An 11,683-nucleotide genomic window follows, 5' to 3' on the forward strand; every position below is an offset into this window, starting at 1 on the left:
CCCCCCCCCCCCCCCGAAATCCCGAGGTTGGCCCCCCAACCCCACCACCACCGAACTCCGGAGGCCCGATCTTCTGAGCACCGGCCCCCCGCCCTCCGGAGCCCCGCCCTCCCGAGCTGGCTTCAAGACCGCTGATTGCGGCTGTGAGAGACGGCCGGCGGGCCCGGTTGCCGGGGTAACCCTTCCCGCTCACCAAGCCCCGGCCGAGATCTGCACTCCCGAGAGCCCCGGCCGAGATCCGCACTCCCGAGAGCCCCGCCCGAGCCGGGAACAGAGAGAGACGCCGCGTCTCAGCTGCTCCTGCTGCGCGCGCACCCTGACCCTCGTGGCTGACGCCGTTGCCCCGGCCGACGGGCCCGGTTGCCGGGGTAACCCTTCCCGCTCACCAAGCCCCGGCCGAGATCCGCACTCCCGAGAGCCAAGCGGGGAACAGAGAGACGCCGCGTCTCAGCTGCTGCTGCGCGCGCACCCTGACCCTCGTGGCTGATGCCGTTGCCCCGGCCGGCAGGCCCGGTTGCCGGGGTAACCCTTCCTGCTCACCAAGCCCCGGCCGAGATCCGCACTCCCGAGAGCCCCGCCCCCCCCCCGCCCGAGCCGAGCGGGGAACAGAGAGACGCCGCGTCTCAGCTGCTCCTGCTGCGCGCGCACCCTGACCCTCGTGGCTGACGCCGTTGCCCCGGGTAACGTGACACCGGGGGGGGGCGGGGGGGAGGGGGGAGGAGCTTAGCAGAAGCCGTGGGACAATTACCTAGCTCGGGCCTGGCTGGGCAAGAAAGGCCCAGGCTTTCAGGCCTAACAAAAACGGGGAAAGGTAGGAAAAAGAATCTTCAGGTTAGAGAAAATATTTACAAATGAATGAAGTTTTTTTTAAAACAATGTAATAAAAGCAATTTTATTTTGCTGGAAATGTATATTTGAAAAGAAAGACGCAGAAAGCAGGAAAAAGAATGGAAGCAAGATGGCGGCTACTCACCTCGGTTCAGAACGATAAGGCCTGCCCACACATGCACCGATTGGTCGACCGTTAGGTCACCAAAGCGTAGGATTGGTCAATCGTCCCGTCACTCGACCGTAGGAGGGCCCGGCCGCACGCGCCAGCAACCCGGCGTACGATTGGTCGACCTCGAAGTCACTCTGTCGCTAATGAGCGGATAATGAGGTGCTAATGAGCGGAATGTTGCAGGTTTTTCGGATACCGCGGGCGCGACTTTTGCCCGGCCGAAACGTAAATATGCTTAAGGCCGTTTTGGAAAGGTAAGCTTTCTTTCGACGTAACGCACGCGTAGGTACGCTCTATAACTTTCGAGCGCATACCATACAGACGCACACGTGATGACAGACAGAAGGACAGACAGACAGAAGGACAGACAGACAGAAAGAAGCATCCGTTTATATATATAAGATAAGAGTGGGTTGAAACCCCATTTTGCTATTAACCTCCCAATAATAAATTATCCACTGCAACTGGGAGCAAGAAGTTTCAAAATATGAAGATAAATCAATTAGTCTGAAAAATGACAAGATTAGTTTTCAATGAAGTTAAACAAAAGTCCCTTCCTCTGCAGATGAAAACGTTGCTATGCCCAACTTCTTTGTAGATTCCAAAATACTGGAAAATGTGTCAAATAATGTGTCAAAATCGAAATTTCCTGGGAGGTCACGTCACCAGACCCACCCCCTCCCACGCACAAAAATAAAACTGGTGCCTTCAATATTTGAATACCCTTTCAAGTTTAATGTCAGAGGTGCCGACTTTCAGATGAGAAGTTAAAGCGAGGCCCCGTCTGCCCTCCCAGGTGAACGTAAAAGATCCCACGGCACTATTCGGAGAAGAGCATTGGAGTTTGCCAATACTTATCCCTCAACAAAGATCACTAAATCAGAATATCTGGTCATTACCTCATTGCTGATTGTGGGGCCTTGCAAATTGCAAATTGGCTGCCACGGTTCCTACAACAGCAACTACACTTCTAAAGATGGTACGATAGCAAAATACTGCAGATGCTGGAAATCCGAAATAACTACAGAAAATGCTGGAAAAACTCAGCAGGCCAGGCAACATCCGTGGAGAGAAGTTAGAGTCGACGTTTCGGGTCGAAACCCTTCTTCAAAACTGGAAAGGAAATGAAATAGATCGAAAGGAGGGGCTGGGAGGGAACAAAAGAAGTGAAGAGACATTAAGAGGTATTCAAAACAAGACGAAATGGTGATAGGACTAGTAAAGAGACAAAAGACGGCTTAGATTAGGTGTGAAATGTACTGGCAGAATGAGAGACAGCTGCCATGTAAAAAAACAAGAGGAAGGAGGGGGGAGGGAAAACCCAAAACAAAGGGGTGGGGGGAAAAAAATATAAGTAAAAATGTAATAGGGGCCGAGGTTATGATCTGAAATTGTTGAACTCGATATTGAGTCCAGAAGGCTGCAAAGTGCCTAATCGGAAGATGAGGTGCTGTTCCTCGAGTTTACGTTGAGCTTCTGTGGAACAATGCAAGAGGCCAAGGACGGTGAGATCCGAGTGGGAATGGAGCGGTGAATTAAAATGACAGGCGACTGGAAGCTCGGGGTCACCCTTACGGACTGAACGGAGGTGTTCCGCAAAGCGGTCACCCGATCTGTGTTTGGTCTCCCCAATGTAGAGGAGACCGCATCGTGAGCAGCGAATACTTCTAAAGTATTGGCTGTAAAACGCATTCAGACAACCTGAGGTCGTGAAAGGCCATATATCGGGCGGGAAAGTGGAGTTGATGTCGATGATCAGCCATGATTTTTTTGAATGGCAGAGCAGGCTCGAGGGGCCATATGGCCTACTCCTGCTCTTATTTCTTATGCTCTTATACAAATGCAGTCTTTTTACTTAAGTGTGAAGGAATGTTTGGTGTATTAGTCCATGCTCTACTGCGCTTTCAATGTAATGCCTTGCTTTCACATGTCAGAAACTTTTATTCAGGGCCATTGTGGAGATGCCAGCTTTACGGGGGCTGTGACAGCAAAAGTGTTAACTTTTGCTCGTTTTCTAGGTTGGTGGGTATGTAGAGTGAAATCTCCACAGTGAAAATGGAATAACATTCAGTCACTAAAAGCATAATGAATGTGTCAAAAAAAAACAGAAAATGCTGGAAATACTCAGAAGGTCAGGCAGCATCTGTGGAGAGAGAAACAGAGCTAATGTATCAGGTCAATGACCCTTCGTCAGAACTGGAAAAAGTTAGAGATGTAACAGGTTTTTAAGCAAATGTAGGGGCAGCGGGGGGGGGGGGGGAGGAAAGAACAAAAGGGAAGGTCTGTGATAGGATGGAAAGCATGAGAGATTAAGAGACAAAAGGAATGATGGTACAAGGCAAAAGGAGATGGTAATGGGACAAGTTAAGAAACAAAAGATGACTCGAGATGAAGTGTAAATGGCCCTGGCAGAATGATCGACAGCTGCCATGTGAGAGAGAGTGAAAAAAATGATAGGGGCCGAGGTTATGATCTGAAATTGTTGAACTCGATGTTGAGTCCAGAAGGCTGTAAAGTGCCTAATCGAAAGATGAGGTGCTGTTCCTCGAGCTTACGTTGAGCTTCATTGGAACAGTGTAATGAATAAGAACATAAGAACATAAGAAATAGGAGCAGGAGTAGGCCAATCGGCCCCTCGAGCCTGCTCCACCATTCAATAAGATCATGGCTGATCTGATCCTAACCTCAAATCTTCTATCACTCTCCATCCACCCGAACCCATGTGATCTCCCGGGAGAGGCGAAAAACCAGATAAAAAACCCAATGGCCAATTTGGGAGAAAAAATCTGGGAAATTCCTCTCCGACCCATCTAGGCGATCGAAACTCGTCCAGGAGATCACTCTGTCCCTATATTTTCTACAGTACTTACCTTCTGTAAAGGCGATCTCCACCCCAGCCAGGAACAGGAATAAAACCATCTCCTGAAATCTAACACAGAATTAGAACACAAGAAGTAGGAGCAGAGCCAGGCTACACGGCCCCTGGGCCCGCTCCACTACCCACAGGGCCATGACCATTCCGAACCTACACTCATGTCCAATTTCCTGCCCGCTCACCGTAACCCTTAATTCCCTTTACTTCTAGGAAACTATCTATTTCTGTTTTAAATTTATTTAATGATGTAGCTTCCACAGCTTTCTGGGGCAGCAAATTCCACAAACCTACCACCCTCTGAGTGAAGAAGTTTCTCCTCATCTCAGTTTTTAAATAGCAGCCCCTTATTCTAAGATTATGCCCCCTAGTTCTAGTTTCACCCATCATTGGGAACATCCTCACCGCATCCACCCGATCAAGCCCCTTCACAATCTTATATGTTTCAATAAGATCGCCTCTCATTCTTCTGAACTCCAATGAGTAGAGTCCCAATCTACTCAACCTCTCCTCATATGACCACCCCCTCATCCCCGGGATTAACCGAGTGAACCTTCTTTGTACTGACTCAAGAGCCTTTGCTTAAGTATGGACACCAAAACTGTATGCAGTATTCCAGGTGCGGTCTCACCAATACCTTGTACAACTGCTGCAATACCTCCCTGTTTTTATATTCTATCCCCCTAGCAATAAAAGCCAACATTCCATTGGCCTTCTTGATCACTTGCTGCACCTGCATACTAACTTTTTGAGTTTCGTGCACCAGGACCCCCAGATCCCTTTGTACTACAGTACTTTCCAGTTTCTTGCCATTAAGATAATAACTTGCTCTATGATTTTTCCTGCCAAAGTGCATAACCTCACATTTTCCAGTATTGTATTCCATCTGCCAAATCTCTGCCCACTTACTTAGCCTGTCTATGTCCCTTTGCAGGTTTTTTATGTCCTCCTCACTCACTACTTTCCCTCCCACCTTTGTATCATCTGCAAACTTTGATATGTTACACTCGGTCCCCTCCTCCAAATCGTTAATATAGATTGTAAAGAGTTGGGGACCCAGCACTGACCCCTGCGGAACACCACTAGTTACTGATTGCCAGTCTGAGAACGAACCATTTATCCCAACCCTCTGCTTTCTGTTAGAGAGCCAATCCTCCACCCACGCCAGAATATTACCCCCAATCCCGTGATTTTTTATCTTGAGCAATAATCTTTTGTGTGGCACCTTGTCAAATGCCTTTTGGAAGTCTAAATACACTACGTCCACTGGTTCCCCTTTATCCACCCTGTATGTTACTTCCTCAAAGAACTCAAGCAAATTTGTCAAACATGACTTCCCCTTCATGAAACCATGCTGAGTTTATCCTATTAAATTATGTTTATCCAAATGTCCCGTTACTGTCTCCTTAATAATGGACTCTAACATTTTACCAACCACAGATGTTAGGCTAACAGGTCTATAGTTTCCAGCCTTCTGCCTACTACCCTTTTTAAATAAGGGTGTTACATTAGCAGTTTTCCAATCTGCCGGGACCTTTGCTGAGTCCAGGGAGTTTTGGAAAATTATTACCAATGCATCCACAATCCCTAACGCCACTTCCCTCAAGACCCTAGGATGTAAGCCATCAGGTCCAGGGGATTTATCCGCCTTGAGTCCCATTATTTTACCAAGTACCACTTCCTTAGTGATTTTAATTGTATTTAGCTCCTCCTCCCCTAGAGCCCCCTGTTTGTCCAGTGCTGGGATATTCTTAGTGTCCTCTACCGTAAAGACTGATACAAAATATTTGTTCAGCGTTTTTGCCATCTCCATGTTTCCCACCATTAATTTCCTGGTCTCATCCTCTAAGGGACCAACATTTACTTTAGCCACCCTTTTTCTTTTTATATAACTATAGAAACGTTTGCTATCTGTTTTTATATTTTTTGCTAATTTACTTTCATAATCTATCTTCCCTTTCTTAATCAATCTTTTAGTTATTTTTTGCTGTCTTTTAAAGACTTCCCAATCTTCTATCCTCCCACTAGATTTGGCTACCTTATATGCCCTTGTTTTTAGTCAGATACTATCCTTAATTACTTTACTTAGCCACGGATGGCTATCTTTTCTTTTACACCCTTTTTTCCTCAGTAGAATATATTTTTTTTGGAAGTTGTAAAATAACTCCTTAAATGTACACCACTGATCGTGTACCGTCTTACCCTTTAATCTATTTTCCCAGTCCACTCTAATCAATTCCACTCTCATACCTTCATAGTCTCCTTTATTCAAGCTCAGCACGCTTGTTTGAGATCCAACCTTCTCACCCTCTAATTGAATATGGAATTCAACCATGTTATGGTCACTCATTCCAAGGGGATCCTTTACTAGGACATTTTTAATTAATCCTGTCTCATTACACAGGACCAAATCTAAGGTTGCTTGCCCCCTGGTCGGTTCAGTTACATACTGCTCAAGTGTCAATTGCTGTACATATAAGAGAATAAACCTGTGAAACAAAATACTTTCTTGGTGCTAACAAATAAATGCAGATAGAAAGAGGTCACTCCCAATAATGGGTTAATAGTCATGGAATGAGGCCAATAGATGCTGGGGGCTATTACTTTCGGACTCTGGATATGGATCTGTTAATTTGGCACTATATAAATACAAGTTACAGATAAAAAGATTTACAAGGGTGATACCAGAAATGTGAGGTTATACCAATCAGGAAAGGATTAACAGGTTGGGTCTCTTTTCTCTTGAAAAGAGAAAGCTGAGGGGTGACCTAATAGAGGTCTTTAAAATTATGAAAGGTTTTGATAGAGTGGGTACAGAGAGAATGTTTCCACTTGTGGGGAGTGTTGTGTCTGTACCTTTAAGGGAATAACTGGTCTCAGACTGCAGTACCGGCAGTGACCACCCCTGTATAAAAGGCCCTAGCAGGCTTCTGTAGTTTCAGTTCCAGGTTGTCTCCATTCAGTAAAGACTTGTTATAATCAACTCCTGCAGTCCGTGTCTCAATTATACACAGACATAATACTGGCGACGAGCAGATACGAACTTACCTACAATCTGCACCACCTCATGGGGATCCATCCCTGAAGCGAAGTTATCAGAGGTTGAGGCCAGAAGGAAGAAAGAAACAGTAGAAACAGGCGTCGACCGTGGGCATCCGCCTGAGTCAGCGGAGTTGAAGATTTGCAGGAGAGGCTGTCGAGAGCGGGGCTTGGTTATCCTGTCGATGGTGCTTCAGCTAATCGGGCTGGTGGCAGGTAGTACACTGATCCTTCCTGGGCTGCGGCGGTCTAGAGTTCGAGCGGGTGGCTTGCAACGGGGCCGAGCAGCGTTGTCGGGAAGAGGAGCGAGAGAGAGGGTGGAGCACACTGGGCGTGGCCGGTGCTACGAAGCCGGGCAGCGTACAGACCCGAGAAGAGGGAGGCAAGAGTCACAGAAATCACAGAAATCACAGAAACCCCACAGTGCAGATAGAGGCCATTTCGGCCCATCGAGCCTGCACCGACACATATCCCACCTGATCCCCGTAACCCCTACACCAACACATATCCCACCCTATCCCCGTAACCCCACGTATTTAATCCCCCTAACACTAAGGGTCAATTTATCATGGCCAATCATCCTAACCCGCACATTTTTGGACTGTGGGAGGAAACCGGAGCACCCGGAGGAAACCCACGCAAACACGGGGAGAATGTGCAAACTCCACACAGAAAGTCACCCGAGGCCGGATTCGAACCCGGGTCCCTGGTGCTGTGAGGCAACAGTGCTAACCACTATGCCACCAGTCCCGCAGGGTTGTTCCGATGACGGGGAAATAAAAAAAATAAAAAAAATTAAACGCACAGAAAGCCGCGAGGAGCTGCAGTTTGCCACGGAAACCGCGGAGAGCGGCGTTAGCAGCAGCGCGGGGGGGAAGTGCGCGAAGACCATAGGGCGTCGCCATCAAGGCATAAAATGGCAGCAACAGCGCTAGCAACAGCGGAGAAGACAGAAGCACGGGAGGCGCCATCTTAATCCAGCGGGGAAGAAGGCAAAGCACGGGAGGCGCCATTTTGTTAAATCGGGGAAGAAGGCAAAGCGCGGGAGGCGCCATCTTAGATTTTCAAGATGCCAAAGACTGGCTATATCACTGCCTTCGATAATGCAATCGAAGACTGGACCACGTATGTGGAAAGAGTCGAGGCAAACGAAATAGCCGATGAGAAAAAGGCATCGGTATTGCTAAATTTAATGGGCGCAAGAACGTACGGCCTATTGCGGGACCTGATTACTCCAGCCAAACCGAAGGCGAAGAGTTTTAACGAAATTGTTGCTGTCCTACAGGAACACCTAAACCCTGCACTGCTGCTGATAGCAGAAAGATTTAAATTCCACCGGAGAAATCAGCATAAAGACGAGAGCAATGCTGATTACCTTACGGAACTGCGCAAGCTATCAAAGCACTGCCAGTTCGGAGCAGGACTGGCAGATACCCTACGGGACAAATTTGTCTGTGGACTCCTGAGTGAAGGAACCCAGAAGAGGTTACTCTCAGAGAAAGAGCTGACGCTAGATAAGGCTTTCAGCGTGGCAGTATCGTACGAAGCAGCAGCCAGGGGAGCTGCGGAAATACAACAAAAGCCACAGGAATACGGCACCCACGAAATGACACGGGGATTTGCAAAATGTTATCGCTGCGGCAGAACAAACCATGACCAGAAGGACTGCTGGTCCAAGGACAAAATATGCAGGCAATGCGGAAAGATGGGACACATTGCATGAGTTTGCAGGTCTGGGAAGAAGACCAACGACAACAAAAAGGCTACGAAGGAACCGTACAGGAAAGTACAAAAGATGACGGACAGTAGTTCCGAAGACCAGATGAGCGATAGTGAATCCGGGAACAAGAGACTAAGCTGTCTCAAACTTCACAACATAATCGCAAAAGAGGATCACCGAACCATTTGGGTCACCCTCACGATAGCAGGGTCCCAAGTCAAAATGGAATTGGATACAGGATCAGCTCTAACCGTCATGAATCGACGAGACTACGAGCGGCTATTCTCACACATACCCTTGAGAGAGACATCCATTGTCTTGAGGATGTATACGGGGCAAAAAGTATACCCCAGAGGAAAAGTAAGGGTGCCTGTCGAATACAACGGCAAGAAAATACGGAAATTGTATCTCTACATACTGCAAGATGGTGGACCACCGTTATTGGGACGTGAATGGATCAGAAAGATAAGTTTAGACTGGCACTCCATTCAGGCACTGACGGTGGCTGGTAAAAAGGATGACGACGTCACTCCTGGACGATTGTCAACAATCTTAGCTGACGCCAAAGAGGTATTTCAACAAGAACTGGGCACTCTTAAAGGTGTAACCGCCTCGATAAAAATAGAGGAGAATGCAATTCCCAAGTTTTTCAAAGCAAGACCGGTACCGTATGCAATTCGCCCAGCCGTCGAGGCAGAGCTGGAGAATCTGGAGAATGCAGGCATGTTATCTAAGGTAGACTGGAGCGAGTGGGCGACACCCATCGTTCCTGTCATGAAGAAAACGTTAAACAATAAGTCTGAGGAGCCAAGGAAGGTTCGCATCTGTGGGGACTTCAAGGTGACGGTGAACCCAGTCCTTCACACAGTACAATATCCTCTTCCAAGGATAGAAGATATCTTCGCCTCACTATCTGGAGGGAAGCGTTTTACAAAAATTGACCTAGCACAAGCATATTTGCAGATGGAGGTTGAAGAATCCTCTAGGAAGTATCTCACGATAAACACTCACAAAGGTCTTTACCAGTATAATCGACTGGTATTCGGAGTAGCATCAGCTCCGGCAATATGGCAAAGAGCGATGGAACAAGTCCTGCAAGGGATTCCGGGGACTCAGTGTTACTTGGACGACATCCTAGTGACAGGTGAAGATGACAGTGAACACCTTGCCAACCTAGAGCAGGTGCTCACTAGACTACGTGAACATGGGCTACGAGCCAATCGCCCCAAGTGCGAGTTTTTTAAGAAACAGATATCGTATTGTGGCCACGTGATTGATGAAGAGGGGTTGCATAAGTCCCCTGACAAAATTGAAGCGGTAGTTAAGGCTCCAGCACCTGAAAATGTGTCGCAACTGAGGTCATTCCTCGGATTGGTGAATTACTACCATAAGTTTTTGCCGAATTTGTCCACAATTCTGCACCCACTGAACGCCCTACTACGAACGGGAGTAGCATGGAAATGGAGCGATGAATGTAAGTGGGCCTTTCAGAAGAGTAAGAACCTAATCACTTCAAGAGAAGTATTGGCTCACTACAACCCATCACTACCGATAAGACTGGCGTGTGATGCGTCTCCCTACGGCATTGGGGCGGTACTGTCACATAAATTCCTTGATGGTTCAGAGAGGCCGATAGCTTTTGCGTCACGCTCGTTAACTTCAGCCGAGCGTAACTACGCCCAGATTGACAGAGAGGCCCTCAGCCTGGTGTGGGGGGGTGAAGAAGTTCAATCACTACCTGCACGGTCAGAAATTTACTCTACTAACTGATCATCAACCTCTTGTCTCCATTTTCAACCCTCAGAAGGGCGTACCGATAATGACAGCACAACGGCTACAGAGGTGGTCCCTTTTCCTAGGGGCACACCAATATGACATCGAGTACAAAGGCACTAAACAGCATGGGAATGCTGATGGATTGTCGCACCTACCGTTGCCGACGGTGGAAGAAGAACTTGCAGTGGATCCAGTGGAGATATTCCACTCGACCATAGTCGAATGTCTCCCTGTGACGAATGCAAACATAGAAAAGGAAACACGAATTGACCCGACACTCTCCTGGGTCTATGATTTAACGGTGAAGGGATGGCCAGCACATGGCGAACCACTGCTGCCAGCATTCTCGCTGAGAAGAGAACAGCTGTCAGTGTGCAGAGGAACCTTGATGTGTGGATCCAGAGTAGTAATTCCACCCAAATTGAAGGATAGCGTGCTCAATGAGCTCCATGAGGGTCATCTGGGAGGGGTAAAAATGAAGAACTTAGCCAGAGCGTTTGTGTGGTGGCCAGGAATCGATAGAGAAATCGAAGAGATGACCAAGAGCTGTACAGGATGCCAGAAGGTCCAAAACGCCCCACCACAAGCCCCTCTACATCCATGGGCGTGGCCCTCATCTCCATGGCAAAGGGTGCACATTGATTTTGCTGGTCCCTTTATGGACTCGATGTTTTTAATTGCGGTGGATGCACATTCAAAGTGGCCAGAGGTAATAACAATGTCCTCAACCACCACAGAAAAAACTATCACAGTCTTATGAACCATATTCGCCAGGAATGGGCTGCCTGAACAGATTTGCTCTGACAATGGGCCACAGTTTGTGTCTGAAGAGTTCCGGAGGTTCTTAAAGGACAATGGTGTTAAGCATTACACATCCGCCCCATATCATCCAGCCACTAATGGATTGGCCGAGAGGTTTGTTCAAACATTCAAGAAGGCTATCAAGGCAATGTGTAATGAAGATATACCCCTACAGCACAAGGTGGATAACTTCTTGTTTGCCTACCGGAATGTGACACATGCGGTTACCAACCAAACTCCAGCCATGATGTTCTTCAATCGAAGACTACGATGCCGCTTGGATTTGGTTAAGCCAAACATCAGAAGAGATGTGGAGAACAGGCAGTTTCAGAATATGAATGAAAGGCCGACCAGGAGTTTTAAGATAGGTCAACCAGTTTTGGCCCGGGACTACCGCACAGAGAAATGGCAGCCAGGAACGATCTGTACACGGCAAGGACCTCTAATGTATACCGTGGATGTTGGAGAGAGCATT

Source organism: Somniosus microcephalus, chromosome 23, assembly GCF_052327205.1.
Source record: "Somniosus microcephalus isolate GS21.2 chromosome 23, FLI_Smic_1.0, whole genome shotgun sequence".
NCBI lineage: Eukaryota > Metazoa > Chordata > Chondrichthyes > Squaliformes > Somniosidae > Somniosus > Somniosus microcephalus.